Below are 22248 nucleotides of genomic sequence, written 5' to 3'. Positions count from 1 at the left end.
TGATTTCATATCCTCTGAAATTTTATCCTGTCTTGTTAGCTGTTTCTCAGTCTCCTATGTGCATTCTCCTTCTCTACCCATCTTCCTAATGTGAGAGTTTCTTGGGGCTCAGCCAAGAGTGGTCTTTTCTTGCTTTAAGTTTTCAGCCAGCCCCGCAGTGCTAAATAAATGAAGGTGTCATACCAACCATATTCATTTTTATGCTTCAGTCTTGACAAACTACTTGTAGCTCTCCAATCTCAGAGACGCTGATCACCCCTGGATTTGTATCTCTAGCCCAAACTCTCTTCTGAATCCCAGATAAAATATCCAATTTCCTACATGGCATCTCTGCCTGAAATCTCTCATGCACCTCCAACTTAATCAAATTCTGGTATCTTGCTCCACCTCCACTCTTTTCCTCCCAAGGGCTTCTCCATCTCATACAGAGCCATATATATTTGAGGACCATCTATAATTTCTGCCTTTCCTTCATCTCCTACATCTAATCCAGCACTGTCTACTCAACTCTAGCTCTAAAATATATCTCAGATCCATCCACATTTTCTTGTTTCCACTAACTCTAGTCTAAATCATCCAGTTAGATCTGGGACATTCCAACAGCCAGCGTACAAATTTCTCTGGCTATTTTACCAAATCTCGCCTTGCAGTCAGATTGACCTTCTGAAATCATATTGAATGATGTCAGTCCTGCTTTACATCTTTCATTATGTGGTATTACTGTTAAAGCAAAATTCAAACTCGACTGTGGTGGAGAAGCAGAGACGCCATGCGGCACAGCATTTAGTCTTTGTGTGTGTCCCTGGAGTTTAGCATCTGCCTACCTCTGCAATCTCATGCCCCCTCCCCCTGGCTCATGGCCCTCCAGTTCCACCAGCCTCCTTTTTATTCCCTCAACACAAGGAGTTGTTTTCCCTCAGGGTGTTTGGCCAGTCTGGTCTCTTAGGCCAGAATGCGCATCCCATGACTGGCTCCTTCTCATCCTTCTCAGTTTACATGTTCTAAGAACAGCCTTCCCAGACCACTTTATTAGAAGGCCCTCCATGCTCTATGCTTATGGTAGCATAACCTGTTTGTTTCTTTCAGAACACTTACCATGCTTTGCATTCTTTATGAGTGTGTTTTTACTTCTTCACTATCTCTCTCTGTCACTAGACTAGAAGTTTCGTGAGGGCAGAAACCATGTCTTCTGATTTCAGCATCTACAGAGTGCTAGGCATATTATAGACTCTTGATAAATACTGGTGGAATGAATGCACACATCAAGAAATAAGCAGAAGAATTTCATTCCCCCATGTTTATGTTGCAGCTTTAACTAATTGTAGCTCTTCAGACCCAGATCTTCGCCACCGTCTCATACATTTAAGCCTTTGCATCACTGTAGTGTTCTCTCTGCTCCACCGATCCCCTGATCCCCAAGGATTTTTCAGAATTAAAGGGACTGGAGTGTGCCTTGGCAGCTCATAACACAGTGCTTATTTAGTGATGATTCAAGCACCTGCACTCCCCAGACATGAACCTGCAGGAAAAACAAGAACTTTGCTGATCTGTTCATTTAAATGTAAGTGTCCATTCTCCACGTGAGCAGGCACATCCAAAATTGTATTACCTTCCCATGGCTAAACTACCTAGCTTAAAGAAATCACAAATTTGAAATACTGCAGTAGTTTTAGAAGAGATTTTTAGAGTTAACAAAAAATAATTATGCCTTGATTTTTTCCCAGCTGTCTTTGGAATTCAACCTTCAGATTATTTCCGATCTCCAGTTTTCATTCTATTATAAGGCTGTGTCTCAAGAAGAAGTTATTGGGCTAAAAGTTTACTGGGCCTCTAGGGATGACGGATACATGGAATTTTCTTAATGAACACATGAATTCAGAAATATTCTGAAATCTGAGGCTATGTGGCAAAACTCAGGCAAAATTTTAGGTCCAACGGATTTATGAAAACATGCTTGCTTTCATAAAAGCATTGAACTAGAAATTTAAAGCCTCTATCATTGATGTAAACCTTGAAGTAGAAATGACACAAGCCTTGATTGATAGAGCTCAAGGTCTTTTGGAATAAGTTAGTCAATTAAATATAAACAAGCATTTCCATTGAGCTGATAAAAATTAAGCCAAGATTAATGCCAGATCTGAAATAGGGCATTTATGTATAAAAAAATTTGGTGTTCTGTTGACTACTTTGAGATGTGTAGGAGAGCCTCAGGGAAAACTTTCCTGTGGAAGCAAGAGGAAAAGAAGCCAGGGAAGCGTTCCAGGCAGAGAGAATGCCTGAGTAGAGTCCAGGGCAGGAAATAAGCTGGCCATTTTCAGGAACAGAAAATGTGTTTGTAGCTAATGTAATGTGAGCATGGGTGTGAGTGGTAGAAGGTGAAGCGGGAGAGGTTGGCCGAGGCCATGTCCTCTTGAGTCTTGGCAAACATGTTAAAGACAGTGATGCTTATCTCCAAACAGTGAGAGAGGGGAGTGGCATGATCAGATTTTCATTTGAAAATGCTGTTCTGTTCGTTGTGTGGGATGGATTGGGTGGTGCTGTGAAGAAGGTAGAGGTGATGGAAGCACTGTCCTGTAAGTGTAATTAATGGTGCCGAGTGTGACTGGTTGGAAGGGGAAGTCAGGGGTCACGGATGCCACTAGAAGGAATGCTAGAGAATAAAATGTGGGACTGTATAACCATGAAAGCTATTGCAGATGCTGACTGTGCTTAAGTGTACCACTATAAGAAATTTCTTACATGCACTAGAACAAACATATAAACAAGGTGTTAATAATAGGGTGGTACATGGGAAAAATACAATTAATGTAAACTAAGGACCATAGTTAACAGTAACATTGCAATATTCTTACATTGATTTTAACAAAGGTACTATAGCAAAGCAAAGCATCAATAATAGGGGGCTACACAGGCAGGCACTGAGAATGAACTGAGATTTTTTTTTTTTTCTGTAACAGAATGTTCTCAAATTGATCGTGGTGGTGAATGCATAACTGTGATCATAACAGGAGCCACTGATTGTACCTTTGGATGGATTGTGTGGTATGTGAATAAAACTGTTAAAAAAAGAAGAGGATTGAAAGTGGAGAAGCCTGTTAGGAGGCCTGCCACCCTACTGGTGCCAGAGAGAAGTGAACAGATAATAAGCTCTTCTGCACTATGATCAATAAAAATCACAAGGCCACTGTTGAAGAAACTTGGAAATGCTTGGCTTTTGTTACCTAAAAGTTTTATAATTATACCATGCTGTATGAATGAATATATATTTTTATTAAAAAAAGAAAGAGAAGGAAAAATACAAGTATATAGGGTAAAAGGTGAAAATTCACTCTCGCACTCATGCTCAATCCCATTCCCCTCCCTAGAACTAACCACTCCTGAACCAGAACCCCACAGCCCCACCTCTTCCTGGGGCTGAGGACAGACCCTGCTCTACTCTTGCTTCCTAGAGAATATCTTCATTTATTCCTGGGTGAGGACTGTCTTCCCTTAGGTCTTTCTTTTTTTATTATTTTTTTAAATTTCAACCATGTCTTTATTTTCTAAAAGTATACTGAATGATTTTAATTCAGAAATGCAGACATTCCTGGGTGTACAGATTATTTATGTGGGAATTAACAACTGGTTTCCTTTTTTGACAATAAACACCTCATTACACTGGATGTAATCAAAGATTGGCTGCTTTATGTAAATTGAAGTTCTGAATTCAAACTAGCCGTTACAATTGAGTGGCACTGCCCTCAGGTTAGAGTTAAACAGAATTGGGCAGCGTCCTGAATTAAAGATGTATTGCTTTTTCACCAGGCAGAGCATAAGATTCAGAATCCACCGGAAAATACAAGTGATGACAAAGTTCTCCTGAGATGCTAAGATGCCAAGACGCTGAGATTGAGGCACTTAGAAGGAGGGGTAAAAGTTGTGGATTCTGGGAGAAATTAAAGATTATAAATGTTAAAAGGTCAAAGAACCCACTCCTGGGTTGACAAGACACATATTACTTGAAAAACTAGGCCACCAATGGGGAGAAACCGGGCAATATTCAACTTCCCCGTTTGGAGAATGTGTGCTATTTTTGCAAGCAGTGGGGACAACCAAATCAATAAGCCTACATAAAATTAGGCCTAAGAGTCACCCCCAGAGAACCTCTTTTGTTGCTCAGATGTGGCCTCTTTCTCTCAGCCAACACAACAAGCAAACTCACTGCCCTCCCCCGTCTTTGTGGGACATGACTCCCAGGGGTGTGGACCTTCCTGGTAACGTGGGCCAGAAATCCCTGGATGAGCTGGGAGCCAGCATCAAGGGATTGAGAAAACCTTCTTGATCAAAAAGGGGAAGAGAGAAATGAGACAAAATAAAGTGTCAGTGGCTGAAAGATTCCAGCATCGAGAGGTTATCCTGGAGGTTATTCTTATGCATTATATAGATATCACCTTTTTAGTTAAGGTGTAGTGGAGAGGTGGAGGGAAGTACCTGAAACTGTAGAGCTGTGTTCAGTAGCCTTGCTTCTTGAAGATGATTGTATAATGATATAGCTTTCACAATGTGACTATGTGATTGTGAAAACCTTGTGTCTGATCTAGAGTATAGATAGATGAATAAAAAACATGGATAAAAAATAAACAAATAATAAGGGGGATAAAGGTTAAATTAAATTGGGTAGATGGAAATACTAGTGGTCAATGAGAAGGAAGGGTGAGGGGTATGGTATGTATGAGTTTTTTCTTTTTGCTTTCTTTTTCTGGGGTGATGCAAATGTTCCAAAAAATGATCATGGTGATGAATACACAACTATGTAATGATATTGTGAGCCACTGATTGTACACCATGTATGGAATGCTTGTACGTTGTTTTATCAATACAAATATTAAAAAAAAGTAGGCCACCACTTACATTAATAAACAGCTGTTGGTGTAATCAATCTATGCAAATCAAGCTTAGTAAAAATTGGTTCTCCTAACATAGCAAGCAGGTACACAATACTGTTTTCCTTTAATATATAACTGGTCATTGACATAACTTGAGAACTAAAAAGCTAAGTATTTAGACAGATGATGTCTCACCCATGAGAGGCAATCATTGCATTTGTTATTTAACAGAAAAGTCAAATGATTAATAGCATTATGCTCATTTGTCTTTCCTAGGAAAATAACTCTTACCCCACAGTTGTGGGTATTAGTTTATTTCTCCCTCTAGTCTACCCCATCTTAATGTATAATCTTTCTCAGGGAAACCTGCTTATCTGCTTCCTAGCAATTAGCACAATCTACAATCATTTGCTTATATCACTGGATTGAAATCTATCTTCTCATTAGAAAATATGCTCTCAGAAGCCGCAACCTATTTGTGTTGTTTTTTTGTCTAGAACAAAACATGGCACATTGTAGAAGTTCTCAAAAAATAGTCATGTACCATAATGTCCATCCTTCTAGAGATTTTTCGGGCATTTACATGCATGATTTACATTTGCATACACAGTGGTTTCTTTTTGTATAAATAAGATCACACACATATGCGTAATTGGAGGAGGTTGGAACATCATATATGTTTGTGTGTGTAAGTGTAGGTATATATTTGTATATGTGTACATGGACATGGATATGTATATATTTTAATTTTATTTTTGGTGAATTGCCTTTTTATTTTCTTTGTGTGCTTTTCTGAGCTCTTTTTCCACTGGTTTGAAGAATTTCTTTACCTATTATGCATATTAATTATTTACCTCTTGCATACTTTACACATTTTAAAAATTTTTTTCCCTTTTCTACTGTATAGTATAACATATACACAAAGCAAAGAAATAAAAAAGCAATAGTTTTCAAACCACTCTTTAATAAACAATTATAGGACACATCCCAGAGTTTGTCATGGGCTACCATACCATCCTCTCAGATTTTTCCTTCTAGCTGCTCCAGAAGATAGGAGGCTAGAGGGCTTAAATATTTTTTTATCATCATAATTGACTTTTTTTTCCTTTTTTTTTTTGTGAAAAATAACATATATACAAAAAAGCTATACAGTTTTCCAAGATGGCGGCTTAGTAAGGTACGTGCGTCTTAGTTCCTCCTCCTCCAAAGCAACTACTAGGTGAACTGAAACAGTGCAGAACAGCTCCCGGGGCTATGACAGGGAATGGACATACAGTGTACCCCAGTCTGGACTGGCTAGTCTGACTGCGAGACTCGGCTGCGGTGAGATCCCCGAGCGGCACGCGATTTCCCGAGCAGCGACAGCTGCGGCGGTCGGAGCTACTCCCTCCCCGCTTCCCGGGCCGGCTGAGAGTCTCGGAGAGGCAAGTTTCCCAAGCCAAGGCGGCCGGCGCCCATCTTTTGCGGGCGGCTTCGAGTCTCGGCTTCGAGTCCGAACCTACGAGTCTCGGATCAGAGGGCTATCCAAGCCGTGGTGCCCCCCCCGTGGGCGGATTCCTGGTCTGGTGGGGAATTCCCCAGGCCGCGGCAGCCGGTGACCGATGCCCCTCCCCCGTGGGCGACATCCTGGTCCGGTGGCGAATTCCCTGGGCCCGCTGCGGCCGGAGACCAGCCACAGGGTCCTCTCAAGCCGCGGCGACTGACGCCCCCACCACGCGCGACCCCTGAACCAACGGAGAGAATTGGATGGGAAATCCCCAGGCCGCGGAGATCGGTAACTGGGGGGATCCATTCCAAACACTTGAGACAAACGTGTGCCACGAGCGCCACCTACTGGGCAGGATAAGAAAAACAGAACCCAGAGATTTCACAGAAAAATCTTACAACCTTCTTGGGTCCGACACCCAGGGAAATCTGACTAAATGCCCAGACGCCAGCAGCAGAAGATAACTGTCCATGCTCAGAAGATTGAGAATATGGCCCAGTCAAAGGAACAAACCAATAGTTCAAATGAGATACAAGAGCTGAGACAACTAATGCTGAATATACGAACAGAAATGGAAAACCTCTTCAAAAATGAAATCGATAAATTGAGGGAGGACATGAAGAAGACATGGGCTGAACATAAAGAAGAAATAGAAAAACTGAAAAAAAAAATCACAGAACTTATGGAAGAGAAGGATAAAGTAGAAAAGATGGAAAAAACAATGGATACCTACAATGATAGATTTAAAGAGACAGAAGATAGAATTAGTGATTTGGAGGATGGAACATCTGAATTCCAAAAAGAAACAGAATCTATCGGGAAAAGAATGGAAAAATTTGAACAGGGTATCAGGGAACTCAAGGACAATATGAACCGCACAAATATACGTGTTGTGGGTGTCCCAGAAGGAGAAGAGAAGGGAAAAGGAGGAGAAAAACTAATGGAAGAAATTTTCACTGAAAATTTCCCAACTCTTATGAAAGACCTAAAATTACAGATCCAAGAAGTGCAGTGCACCCCAAAGAGATTAGACACAAATAGGCATTCTCCAAGACACTTACTAGTTAGAATGTCAGAGGTCAAAGAGAAAGAGAGGATCTTGAAAGCAGCAAGAGAAAAACAATCCATCACATACAAGGGAAACCCAATAAGACTATGTGTAGATTTCTCAGCAGAAACCATGGAGGCTAGAAGACAGTGGGATGATATATTTAAATTACTAAAAGAGAAAAACTGCCAACCAAGACTCCTATATCCAGCAAAATTGTCCTTCAAAAATGAGGGAGAAATTAAAACATTCTCAGACATAAAGTCACTGAGAGAATTTGTGACCAAGAGACCAGCTCTGCAAGAAATACTAAAGGGAGCACTAGAGTCAGAACCGAAAAGACAGAAGAGAGAGGTATGGAGAAGAGTGTAGAAAGAAGGAAAGTCAGATATGATATACATAATACAAAAGGCAAAATGGTAGAGGAAAATATTATCCAAACAGTAATAACACTAAATGTCAATGGACTGAATTCCCCAATCAAAAGACATAGATTGGCAGAATGGATTAAAAAACAGGATCCTTTTATATGCTGTCTACAGGAAACACATCTTAGACCCAAAGATAAACATAGGTTGAAAGTGAAAGGTTGGGAAAAGATATTTCATGCAAATAACAACCAGAAAAGAGCAGGAGTGGCTATACTAATATCCAACAAGTTAGACTTCAAATGTAAAACAGTTAAAAGAGACAAAGAAGGACACTATATACTAATAGTGTCTTGTTTAATTAAACAAGAAGACATAACAATCATAAATATTTACGCACCGAACCAGAATGCCCCAAAATACGTGAGGAATACACTGCAAACACTGAAAAAGGAAACAGACACAAATACCATAATAGTTGGAGACTTCATTCCCCACTCTCATCAATGGACAGAACATCTACACAGAGGATCAATAAAGAAATAGAGAATCTGAATATTACTATAAATGAGCTAGACTTAACAGACATTTATAGGACATTACATCCCACAACAGCAGGATACACCTTTTTCTCAAGTGCTCATGGATCATTCTCAAAGATAGACCATATGCTGGGTCACAAAGCAAGTCTTAACAAATTTAAAAAGATTGAAATCATACACAACACTTTCTCGGATCATAAAGGAATGAAGTTGGAAATCAATAATAGGCGGAGTGCCAGAAAATTCACAAATACGTGGAGGCTCAACAACACACTCCTAAACAACGACTGGGTCAAAGAAGAAATTGCTAGAGAAATTAGCAAATACCTCGAGGCGAATGAAAATGAAAACACAACATATCAAAACTTATGGGACGCAGCAAAGGCAGTGCTAAGAGGAAAATTTATTGCCCTAAATGCCTATATCAGAAAAGAAGAAAAGGCAAAAATTCAGGAATTAACTATCCATTTGGAAGAACTGGAGAAAGAACAGCAAACTAATCCCAAAGCAAGCAAAAGGAAAGAAATAACAAAGATCAGAGCAGAAATAAATGAAATTGAAAACATGAAAACAATAGAGAAAATCAATAAGGCCAGAAGTTGGTTCTATGAGAAAATCAATAAGATTGATGGGCCCTTAGCAAGATTGACAAAAAGAAGAAGAGAGAGGACGCAAATAAATAAGATCAGAAATGGAAGAGGAGACATAACTACTGACCTCACAGAAATAAAGGAGGTAATAACAGGATACTATGAACAACTTTACACTAATAAATACAACAATTTAGAGGAAATGGACAGCTTCCTGGAAAGACATGAACAACCAACTTTGACTCAAGAAGACATAGATGACCTCAACAAACCAATCACAAGTAAAGAAATTGAATCAGTCATTCAAAAGCTTCCTAAAAAGAAAAGTCCAGGACCAGACGGCTTCACATCTGAATTCTATCATCATTCCAGAAAGAATTAGTACCAACTCTCCTCAAACTCTTCAAAAAAATCGAAGTGGAGGGAAAACTACCTAATTCATTCTATGAAGCCAACATCACCCTCATACCAAAACCAGGCAAAGATATTACAAAAAAAGAAAACTACAGGCCAATCTCTCTAATGAATATAGATGCAAAAATCCTCAATAAAATTCTAGCAAATCGTATCCAACAACACATTAAAAGAATTATACATCATGACCAAGTAGGATTCATCCCAGGTTATCAAGGATGGTTCAACATAAGAAAATCAATTAAGGTAATACACCATATCAACAAATCAAAGCAGAAAAATCATATGATCATCTCAATTCATGCAGAGAAGGCATTTGACAAGATTCAACATCCTTTTCTGTTGAAAACACTTCAAAGGATAGGAATACAAGGGAACTTCCTTAAAATGATAGAGGGAATATATGAAAAACCCACAGCTAATATCATCCTCAATGGGGAAAAATTGAAAACTTTCCCCCTAAGATCAGGAACAAGACAAGGATGTCCACTATCACCACAATTATTCAATATTGTGTTGGAGGTTCTAGCCAGAGCAGTTAGACAAGAAAAAGAAATACAAGGCATCAAAATTGGAAAGGAAGAAGTAAAACTATCACTGTTTGCAGACGATATGATACTATACGTCGAAACCCGGAAAAATCCACAACAAAACTACTAGAGCTAATAAATGAGTACAGCAAAGTAAGCAGGTTACAAGATCAACATTCAAAAATCTGTAGCATTTCTATACACTAGCAATGAACAAGCAGAGGGGGAAATCAAGAAACGAATCCCATTTACAATCGCAACTAAAAGAATAAAATACCTAGGAATAAATTTAACTAAAGAGACAAAAAACCTATATAAAGAAAACTAAAAAAACTGCTAAAGGAAATCACAGAAGACCTAAGTAGATGGAACGGCATACCGTGTTCATGGATTGGAAGACTAAATATAGTTAAGATGTCAATCCTACCTAAATTGATTTACAGATTCAATGCAATAACAATCAAAATCCCAACAACTTATTTTTCAGAAATAGAAAAACCAATAAGCAAATTTATCTGGAAGGGCAGGGTGCCCCGAATTGCTAAAAACATCTTGAGGAAAAAAAACGAAGCTGGAGGTCTCTCACTGCCTGACTTTAAGGCATATTATGAAGCCACAGTGGTCAAAACAGCATGGTATTGGCATAAAGATAGATATATCGACCAATGGAATCGAATAGAGTGCTCAGATATAGACCCTCTCATCTATGGACATTTGATCTTTGATAAGGCAGTCAAACCAACTCACCTGGGACAGAACAGTCTCTTCAATAAATGGTGCCTAGAGAACTGGATATCCATATGCAAAAGAATGAAAGAAGACCCATATCTCACACCCTACACAAAAGTTAACTCAAAATGGATCAAAGATCTAAACATTAGGTCTAAGACCATAAAACAGTTAGAGGAAAATGTACCTTATGAATCTTACAACTGGAGGCAGTTTTATGGACCTTAAACCTAAAGCAAGAGCACTGAAGACGGAGATAAATAAATGGGAGCTCCTCAAAATTAAACACTTTCGTGCATCAAAGAACTTCATCAAGAAAGTAGAAAGACAGCCTACACAATGGGAATCAATATTTGGAAATGACATATCAGATAAAAGTCTGGTATCCAGAATTTATAATGAGATTGTTCAACTCAACAACAAAAAGACAGCCAACCCAATTACAAAATGGGAAAAAGACTTAAATAGACACCTCTCAGAGGAGGAAATACAAGTGGCCAAAAGGCACATGAAGAGATGCTCAATGTCCCTGGCCATTAGAGAAATGCAAATCAAAACCACAATGAGATATCCTCTCACACCCACCAGAATGGCCATTATCAACAAAACAGAAAATGACAAGTGCTGGAGAGGATGTGGTGAAAGAGGCACACTTATCCACTGTTGGTGGGAATGTCAAATGGTGCAACCACTGTGGAAGGCAGTTTGGCAGTTCCTCAAAAAGCTGAATATAGAATTGCCATACGACCCAGCAATACCATTGCTGGGAATCTACTCAAAGGACTTAAGGGCAAAGACACCATCGGACATTTGCACACCAATGTTTATAGCAGACCAATGTTTATAGCAGCGTTATTTACAATTGCAAAGAGATGGAAACAGCCAAAATGCCCATCAACAGACGAGTGGCTAAACAAACTGTGGTATATACATACGATGGAATATTATGCAGCTTTAAGGCAGGATAAACTTATGAAGCATGTAATAACATGGATGGACCTAGAGAACATTATGCTGAGTGAGTCTAGCCAAAAACTAAAGGACAAATACTGTATGGTCCCAATGATGTGAATCGACACTCGAGAATAAACTTGGAATATGTCATTGGTAACAGAGTTCAGCAGGAGTTAGAAACAGGGTAACATAATGGGTAATTGGAGCTGATGGGATACAGACTGTGCAATAGGACTAGATACAAAAACTCAAAAATGGACAGCACAATAATACCTAATTGTAAAGTAATCATGTTAAAACACTGAATGAAGCTGCATCCGAGCTATAGGTTTTTTTGTTTTGTTTCGTTTTGTTTTGTTCTTACTATTATTACTTTTATTTTTTTCTCTATATTAACATTCTATATCTTTTTCGGTTATATTGCTAGTTCTTCTAAACCGATGCAAATGTACTAAGAAACGATGATCATGCATCTATGTGATGATGTTAAGAATTACTGATTGCATATGTAGAATGGTATGATTTCTAAAAAAAAAAAAAAATGGACAGCACAATACTACCTAATTGTAATGTAATTATGTTAAAACACTGAATGAAGCTGCATCTGAGCTATAGTTTTTTTTTCTTATATATTTTTTGTATTTTTTATTTTTATTTTTATTTTTTCTCTATATTATCATTTTATTTCTTTTTCTGTTGTCTTGCTATTTCTTTTTCTAAATCGATGCATATGTACTAAGAAATGATGATCATACATCTATGTGATGATATTAAGAATTACTGATTGTATATGTAGAATGGAATGATTTCTAAATGTTGTGTTAATTTATTTTTTTTAATTAATAATAATAAAAAAAAAAGCTATACATTTCCAAGCATAGCACGACAATTAGCTGTAGAATAGATTTCAGACTTTGACATGGGTTACAATTTCACAATTTTAGATTTTTACTTCTAGCTGCTCTAAAACGCTGAAGACTAAAAGAGATATCAATTTAATGATTCAGCTTTCATATTCATTTGTTAAATCCTATTTTCTCTGAATAAGTCCACCATCATCTTTGATCTTTCCATCCCTCTCTTTAGGGGTGTTTGGACTTTGGCCATTCTAAATTTTTCATATTGGAAGGGGCTGTCACTAATATGGGGTAGGGAAATGGAACTATCTGATGTTCTGGAGAGGCTGGGCTAGGTTTCAGGATTTATCTGGACCGGGCACCCATCTGGAGGTTGTAGGATTCTGGAAAGTTACTCTAGTGCATGGAACCCTTGTGGACTCTTCTAAATTGCCCTAGTGTTCTTTAGGTTTGGCTGGAATTGTCCTGGTTGGGGGTTGGCAGTTACACATATTTTATTGCAGTTGTCATTTTTTAAAACTTCACTTAGGAGACCTTTTTTTTTTTTTTTTGTCGGAGAGGAGTTTTAAATCTTTACAAGTTTAAATCTGCCAGTCTTTTCTTTTATGACTCCTGGATTTGTTTCTTCCATATGAAGGCTTTTCTTACCCTATATTAATAAAATACACTCATATTTTCCATAATGTTTTAAAAATTAAGTGAACTTTTAAATCTATCTGAGATATTTTCATGTGTGGCAAATGGTAAGAAATTACCAAATTTAAGCAGCAAGGCAAACACTACTCTTCTGCTTTTCCCTATTCTTTCTCTTTTCAATTAACAACTAATAATGAGTATTTATTGATCACCTTCTCCTATATGAGGAGCCTCTACTTAAAACGGCACATGTCACCATTTTCCTCTTCCAGTCTTTGGCTCTTCTCAGGGTTTATCAGCACAGAAAACTGGCCCAGGCTACAGAACCAGGAGAGTCTGGGATGCCAGGGTCAGTCCCTGGATTCAGCCCAAAGCCCTGTTTTCTTCCATGGATGTCCAGACCATTTTCTCCTTAGTCTCTCCATTTTATTTCACCCTCTTGCAGCAGCAAGTCCTTAGGTTTACACTCATACTTTATCCTTTAATTAAGGCTTTACTGGGCAGAGGTGCTTTTATTAGTTTGTGGGGTTTTTTTTGTATTCCGTATGGTGGAGTCACCTTTCATTATTTTTCTATGTGAGTATCCCGTGATTGCAGCACCATTTGTTGAGTTTTTATTTGTTTGTTGTTTGGCTTGTTTGTTTGTTTTGGGGGAAATGCATGGACTGGGAATTGAACCTGGGTCTTCTGCATGGCAGGCAAGAATTCTACCACTGAACTATCCTTGCACCCCTGCAGAGGCGCTTTTAAAACCTCAGTAGAGGATTCATGAAGATGTGCGTATGCTTCTCTTCCACCACCTGGGCCAGTTTCTCTCTTGCCCTGTCCCCAAGTGTTCCTCGTGAGCTGCATGCCAACCTCACCATGAAGGCTGCAGCCAACTAGGGCAGCGGGAGGCTGGAGCTCAGCCCTGGTCCTCGGGTTTCTGAGCATTTCACTTAAGAGAGACTTTCCTGCCAATGGCTGCCCAAGCCCAGGCCCGAGACACCTGACCAGACGCCTCTGGCTGATCCTCCACTTAGAACAAAATGAAGCCCTCCTTGGCAAATCAAGGACAAGAGGAGGGGTGAAAAGAGAGCCCTACCTCACCCCAAGATTGTGGCAGCTGAACTATTGTATTTCTGGCCTCTGCTGGGTCAAAAAAGGATGTCTACAAACTATCTCCTGCTTCTGTTCCTTTCTTCTTCCTTTTTTTTTTTGGAGGGGGTCCCTAACTTGATCAAGCTGAGGGTGATTAGAAAAGAACTTGGAAACTGTGTGCTAGTTGTGTTCCTAGGGCCATGGTGGGAGGAAATCAGAGACCACCAGAAACAAAAGCAAACATGCAAAACAAAACCAAAACAACCTAAACAAACAAACAAACCAACCTCCCTACAGCACAACAGCCATAAATGACACAAATTTGAAGCGAGTCGTCTTGCGGGGTATTAAGTATGCCCTTATTCCAATTGTAAAGACCCTAAAGCTTTCCCCCATGACAGAAACCTTCATCCAGTCTCAACACTGACAAATCTATTACCACGAGGCCATGCATCCAGGGTATTTTTGGTTGCATTTCAGATTCTTTAATAGGCTTAATTAGTTTAAAAGGGGAAAAAAGTTGCCTGGGGGATCTGGTCACACTGGAGAGCTAATCCAGTACCTTATTTCTTTTCTGGCAATCCAGATATTCACTATTATGGAGATGATGATGACAAAAGAAGACATCAGAAGACAGAAGATTTCAAGACAAAAGAAGAGTCTTGAAAATAAGAGCTGGAGGTCAGCATTTCCCTTTCAGGGAGGCCCGCATTTCTTTGGACCTCCTGATTCCTGACTCTTCTTCAAGAACCTACAGCTGCAGTGGCATTTCCTGGAAGTAGACATTTTCCTTTTCTGTGGTGCAGGTATCAGCAAAGCTATTTTCCAAATATTTGCTTCTCTGGTATGCTTCTTGAGATAAGAAGAAAATTCTGCTCCCCTCCCAGAGTGTATACTTGTCTCTCGTGCCCCCATGCTATGTCTGGTGGAACGCACATGCTCTCCTGTGATGCTGTTATAAATAATACTGTAACTGAGGGCATATGGTGGGCCTGAGCCAGCAGGCAGCTGTGGGCTCCCTGCTTAGCAAGCTGGAGCCTCATGCTCAAGGTCACCCAGACAAGGGGTGCTAGCTGAGAGCAGGGCTTCGACACTGAGCCCTTCCCCTTCCACTGGGGAAAACTGCCAGGAAGGTTGTTAGGCATCCACCTCGGGCCTGTGGGGTGCCCTGGGTATTTGGCTTGCTTAGGAGGTGGCAGGGCTTGCATAAGGCTGACTGGAAACTTGGCCACACTGCTCAGTGTCACGGGACCCACACCTGTTTTGGGAAGGCTCTTTCTCACTGATTGCTGCATGATGTGTCCCTCATTTCCTCCAGGCTTCTTAAATGCCCCTAGGAGCCCTCCTCAGAGAGGCCGAGCCTGACTACCCTCTCTTTCCTGACCCTCTTTCTATCCGGTCCTCTTATCCTGCTTTGTTTTCCTTCAAAGAGTTTATCAACACCCAACCTGGCATGCGTGGGTTTATTTGTGATGGTCTTGTGCTCCCTTATGGACGGTGAGCTCTGTGGGGGCTGGCATGCTCTCCCAGGCCAGTGCTTGACATACTGTGGGTGTCTGACAGATATGTGTAGAATGAGTGAATGAGTGCATCCAGCCCCTGTCACAGGGACAAATTGTTCCAGGTCTCTGAACCTCAGTTCCTTAGACCCAATCACCTCTAAGGGGACTTCATGATTTTAGATTATGAAAGTGTTGGTGAACATAAAGCCACACTGGGGAGCCAGCCTAAGGGGACACTGGACATTTTGGCTGGTAGATAAACTATGAAACAGAGAGTTGTCCTTAAACCAGAACTAGAACTGACGGGAAAGAGGGCTTCTTCTGCTTTTTTTTTTTTTTTTTTTTTTTTTTTTTTTTTTAAAGAGAGAGGGAGGAAGGGAAGGAAAGACAGAGAAGGAAGGAAGGATGGAAGGAAGAAAGGGAAACATCTTTAAACATTTTCTTGTTTTTTATTATATTTTGTTTGTTTGTTTGTTTTTTACATGGGCTGGGGCCGGGAATCGAACCGAGGTCCTCCGGCACGGCAGGCAAGCACTCTTGCCCGCTGAGCCACCGCGGCCCGCCCTTCTTCTGCTTTTTTTAAAAAATATTTTTATTGTAAACTTTAATGAAACAAACATATAAGCATTCTTGATATACAAGCATTCTATACATGGTGTATAATCGATGCTCACAATATCATCACATAGTTGTGCATTCATCACCATGATCACTTTTTTGAACATTTGTATTTCTCTAACAAAAGAAAAAAGAAAAAACTCATGCAAACCAACCCCCTACCCCTTCCTCTCATTGACCTCTAGTATTTCAATCTACTCAGTTTATTTTAACCTTTGTTCCCCCAGTATTTGTTTATTTTTATCCATATTTTTTACTCATCTGCCCATACCCTAGATAAAGAAGCATCAGCCACAAGGTTTTCACAATCACACAGTCACATTGTGAAAGCTATATCATTATACAATCATCTTTAAGAAACAAGGCTACTGGAACACAGCTCTACATTTTCAGGCAGTTCCCTCCAGCCACTTCAATACACCATAAATTAAAAAGGGGATATCTGTGTAATGCATGAGAATAACCACCAGGATAATCTCTCAACTCTGTTTGAAATCTCTCAGCCACCAACACTTTGTCTCATTTCTCTCTTCCCCCTTTTGGTTGAAAAGGTTTTCTCATCCCTTGATGCTGAGTCCCAGCTCATTCTAGGAGTTCTGTCCCACATTGCCAGGGAGGTTTACACCCCTGGGAGTCATGTCCCATGTGAGGAGAGAGGGCAGTGAGTTCGCTTGCCATGTAAGGATGGCCTCTTGAAGCAGCAAAAACACTCCATGAGGGCAGAAGCAAAAGCATGGAAAAAGAAGGAAATAAGCTTCTGCAGAGGCCAGAAGAAAATTCTCCAGCTCCAGGTGTGGTCTTTGGGCCCCTATGGGGTGCTGGTTAAAATGCAGACTCCCCAGTCAGCCCCTGGACCATCTATTCTGAGTTCACTTGTACCTAACTGCGGGGGGGGGGCAATGTGTCTTATGAACACTTGGATTTGATAACTGAGATTAGTCAAGTCAGAAAACCCAAGAGGACAAAAAGGTCCAGGAAAAGACTTGGGAGCTCAAGGGCCCACAGGCCAATGGGCTTCCTGGAGAGCATGGAAGGTGAGTGTAGGGTGGTGTGAGGGTTAGGAAAGGAGACTTTAGGGGTCCTGCAGGGAAGGACCATCTTCCTGAGGGGCTTCAGATCAGAGGAGGACTTGGGAAAGTGGGAGGTTGCTGCTGAGGGGGATTGCCAGCAGGAAGGGCATCTCAGGTCAAGTGGGCCCATCTCAGCCAGGTCCGGCAGGCAGGGTGCCCAGACAGAGGAGATTTTTCTCTGACCCCACATTGAACCACACTGGGGGGCAGAGGACTCATCGCTGGCTGTAGACATCATCCGTACGGACAGATTTCTCTAGTTCTGTCTCGTAATATCTCTCTTGACGACACTGAAGTGGCCAGAAGGAAATCTTGGGGTTTTCCAACATGAGAATTCGCTGCTCTGAAAAAATGTTAGTCCGCAGCACGGGTTCCCAGAGCCCCTGGGAACTGTTCTTTCAGAAGAGGTGGTCTGAGTCGCGAGGGCACCCTGAGAGAAGGTTTTTAAAGAATTTTTGAAAGCCTCCGCACTCCAAATAATATACGTGGATGCTTTCCCCTCTAGGAGATGAAGCTTAATACTCCTCCCTTTAAACATGGGCTGGATTTAGTGACTTGCTTCCAGAGAGAAGAACGAAATGGAAAAATAGTCACCACCTTACGCTAGCGATGAAGGGGAAAGACTCCATCAGTCACGTGGACAGCATGTGCCCTCCGCTAGGAAGTGATGACAAGGACAATCTGCTTCTGGTCTATTCTTCCTCAAAGCCTACAATCCCAGTCTGACAATGAGAAACCATCGGACTAACAAATGCAGGATGTTTTATGAAGCACTGGGCCACTAGCCCTCATAAAAAGTGTCAAGGACATGAAAAAACAGGGAAGACAGAGAAACTGTCAGAGAGCAGAGGAGATTAAACACTGTGTGAAGTCTGGAAGGGGATCTTGAGAAGGAAAAGGGGCATTGATGGGAAACGCTGGTGAATTCTGAATAAAGCCTGGAGTTCAGTCAATGACATCATGCCAATGTCTCTTCTTAGTCTTGACAAATGCACTGTAGTTATGCAAGATATTAAATGTTAGGGGAGTGGGGTGAAGGGTATACGGGAATACTCTGTATTATCTTCACAGCTTTTCTGTAAATCTAAAATTATCCCAAAGCAAAAAGTTAAAAAAGAAAAAGGAGGTCTCTGCAGTTGTGCCCCAATCTGGGAATCCGCCACCTTGGCCTCAACCTCGTCCCCTGCTTTCCACCCCACAGCTTTCCTCCCAGGGTCCTCCCACCCTCACTGGCCCTTCACACTGACCACAGTTTTGTCTCTGGGCATTGCTTCTCAGACACACGCTTCAGACTCACAAGCAGTGAGTTTTGCAGCAGGCAAACCCAATTCCATCTCCACCCCAGTCTGCAGCCTCTGCCTTGGGGTCCCGCTTGGCCGGGAGGGGCCATCAGACAAGGCAGGAGGTGGTAGCCATGATTTTCTTCCCAAGATGGAAAGTCTGGGAATCCCAGCTGCAATTTCACTGCTCATCCCAGCTGTGGGCAACCAGCCCAACCGGAAACTTCCCAATTGTGCCCTCATCAACCAGCCCTCATCAGTAAATGTGTAGAGTCCTGGCTCAGACAATGGTTGTATTCAACTTAAAAGCAGACATATTCGAAGACAAAGCCCCAGCCATATGTCTCCGAGCAAGAGCTAAACAGGGCCCTGGGCCATGTGACGATGAGGGCAGCTGACAGTGTCTCTTCTCTCAGGACTCTTGGGTCTGCAACTGGGCTTCCTTACCCACGGCTGGTCAGCAAAGACCAGAGAGCTCAGCCAAAAAGGAAAAGTAGGTCCCCAGGGGTTTGTTCTCCCAACACAACGCCCGATCCCCTAGGACCCACGGCATCAGGCTGGGCACAGCAGGGAGATGAGGAGAAGGTGAAGAACCTGATGTTTACTGTGCAGCTACTATACCCCTTTTATGGTACTGAGCTCTTTAACCACATTGTTCCGTTTAATTTAGTCCTGCCAGCAACCCTGTTTGGTTATATAGATGATGAACTTGGGGATCAAAAAGAATAAATACTTTTCCAAAGTCACCTCAGGTAAATAGTGAACAAGGATATATCTGCTCTGCAGCCCATAAGGTTACAGATCTCTTAGTTCCCCGGAAACAACAAGCAGCATAGTGTCTAACAGTTCAGGCTCCAAAGTAGGACCGCACGCTGTGAATCCTGGACTTTCCATCTAGCTGTGCCACCTTGGATAAATTTCTTAACTTATTTGTGCATCAGTTTCTACAAATGTAAAAAAATGGGGATAATGATAGGGTCTATCTCATAAGATTAAGGGAATTAACTAACACTAAATAACGTAAAACAGTACCCGACATATAATAAGTAACCAATAAGCATTTGGTTATTATTATTATTATTGCAGTTAAAAAGTGATTACAGGATGGTACAATGGTGGCTCAGTAACAGAATTTTCACCTGCTATGCTGGAGACCCAGGTTCGATTCCCGGAGACTGTCCATGCAAAGTAATAATAATACTACATAAACAGGTTATTACAATGAGGGGGTACAAGTGTCATTCGGTGGTAGAATTCTCGCCTGCCACGCAGGACACCTGGGTTTGATTGCTGGTCCATGCACTTCCAAACAAACAAGCCAAACATACAAAAATCCAACAAATGGAGCTGCAATAATGGATACTTTTTAGGGCTCAGGAAAATAACTTAAGAGAAACAGGAGCTCTTGAAGCAGGGACCCCTCAGTGCCCCTCCCCCCAGCTTCCTTGGCTGTCCAGAGATCCAAGTATGAATCAATTACCATACCGGCTGGATGAATGAAGACATCCCAGATCACTAGAAATATGGTCATACTCTGTTTCTGCTGATGACACCCTCCCCTACCAGTGCCTCACCCTGCCTGATACATGCAGCTGCACATCAGAGGAGAGTAGTGCATCAATACTGCAGCAGCCTATCATACCTTAAGTCAGCAAGCCCCACCACCCAGTGGGCACCCTCCCCTCCCTGCGTCACTTTCCCTTTAGAACACAGCTCCCAGAACAAATTTTTCTTTCCTTTTGATGGCAGGTGTCACTGGCACCCACCTGCCTGCTCGCTCCTTCCTTACTTTATCCCTGCTTTTTTCTCCTTCAATAAACCTGTTAAGCTTTGACTCACTGTCCCTTGTGGATTCCTTAATGACTCTGTACCTACTGATACTCACAAGGAAAAATAATGAAACGTGACCCTGCCATACAGCATACAAAAAAAATGTTATTACAATGAGTATAAAACTAATTTCCCAGGCTCATCTCCTATTACTTATGTTCTACAATAATCCGTGGTTTCCTGGACTTTCTACTTATCTGTATCAACATCTTTACACATTGCATCTACTAGGACTTATTACATTACAGGGAATAGAAAAACCCAACTAAAAACGGCTCAAACAATTAAGGGGCATCAGACCTAGCCTGACCTAGCCACTCAAATAGTTTTTCTTTATCTTTCTGTTTTGCTTTTTGTGATAGTAGCTAGAACTTTAGTCTGGAAGTTGACTTTACAGGCCCATCCTTGAACCAATCTCTCTGACCAGGAAGATGGGATGTGCTGACTGACTAAGAAGTCAAAGAGGGCCCCCACTTGGGATAAGGGCCAGTTTTCTCCAATCACCTGGCTATGATTTCAGAAGCAGCTGTTCTCCAGAGGAAAGTTAGGGCACTGTTGGCAGAAGGTGGAGAGAACCATGCTGGACCCTACAGCTAATATTCTTTCTTGGTCTCATGCCACTCTACCTCCTCCCCTCCCTTTCAGCTCTCCATCTAATAAAAATTCTGTTCATCCTTCCGAATCCATCTCAAATGCTTATTACATGCTCAATAAATATATGTGAATAAATGCGAGAGTGAAATAGCCTCTTCATAAGACTTCCTGATACTAGCAATAAAATGTAATTTCTGCTTCTTCCCAACTCTCACAGAACTTCTTTATCTCTTGCTTATGGTACTTAGTATTTTGCCTTGTTTTTATGGTTGTAGATATGCTTGTTCTGATCTCTTCATTTGACTATTTGATATTTGACAGGCGGCCCACTTTTCCTCCTTTTTCTTTGCTGATGTGCAAGGGTCCCAATAAATGTTTGATAATTTATTGAAGAAGTGAATGGCAAATTAATAGACTGGAAATAACCATTTAGGGATTGAATTGTTTGGGATTTAAAGTGTTGGACTGAATGAAATTCTTCAGGAAGAGAGATTAAAAATAAACAACAATGATTAAAAAAATAAAGAAAGAAGAATGAAGGGCGTTCCATTCTTGGAGTGGAGATGGCATACTCTAATGGAGCTGGGATATTCCCATACTTAGAGGCTCACTAGAGAAGCCAGCAACAGAGACCAAGAGTAGTGAGGTAAAAAAAACACACCAACTCATGAGCGAATGTGGCTGCTTGTTTGGTTGACCTCTGTGCCCAGTTCCTCATGCAGCCTGTGTGGGCAGCTGGAATTCCCCTAGCCATAGGAAGGTCCATACCAAGTTGCCAAGGAGGATTGATGAAAAAGGCCTGGGGCTCCATTTTAGGAAGAATGGATTCATTCTTAAGGCTCTGGGAAGCCAGTCAAATGTTTAAGAAGGAGATGAATGGTCAGTTTTGTGATTTTGATTCAGCACTGTGGCAGCTATTGGGGGATTAAACTGGAGGTGGGGAGATCAATTTGGAACCGAGGATGATTTTTATTTATTGTGAAAAATATATATACAAAAAAGCAATAAATTTCAAAGCATGTACATCAATTAGTTATTGAACAGATTTCATAGTTTAATATGGGTTATATTTCTACAATTTTAGGTTTTTCCTCCTAGCTGCTCCAAGACACTGGAGACTAAAAGAAATATCAATATAATGACTCAACAATCATACTCATCTGTTAAATCCTATCTCCTCTGTCATAACTCTACCTTCTTCTTTGAGCTTTCTCCCACCTTTAGGAGTATTTGAGCTATGCCCATTCTAACATTT

At 41.0% G+C, this 22248-nt stretch overlaps 1 long non-coding RNA gene across 1 annotated transcript; it reads left to right on the top strand.

Annotated features, from left to right (window-relative positions):
- Positions 1-422: 422 nt before the first annotated feature.
- On the top strand, positions 423-20018 carry LOC143681157 (uncharacterized). Its single transcript, XR_013174406.1, has 3 exons — positions 423-3042; positions 14686-14905; positions 17795-20018. It is a non-coding gene; the product is annotated as an uncharacterized LOC143681157 (long non-coding RNA).
- The last annotated feature ends 2230 nt before the right edge of the window (positions 20019-22248 follow it).

The sequence above is a fragment of the Tamandua tetradactyla genome, chromosome 4, assembly GCF_023851605.1.
Source record: "Tamandua tetradactyla isolate mTamTet1 chromosome 4, mTamTet1.pri, whole genome shotgun sequence".
Classification (NCBI taxonomy): domain Eukaryota; kingdom Metazoa; phylum Chordata; class Mammalia; order Pilosa; family Myrmecophagidae; genus Tamandua; species Tamandua tetradactyla.
Note: the sequence above shows the minus strand (reverse complement) of the source record. Positions and strands in the feature narration are given on the sequence as shown.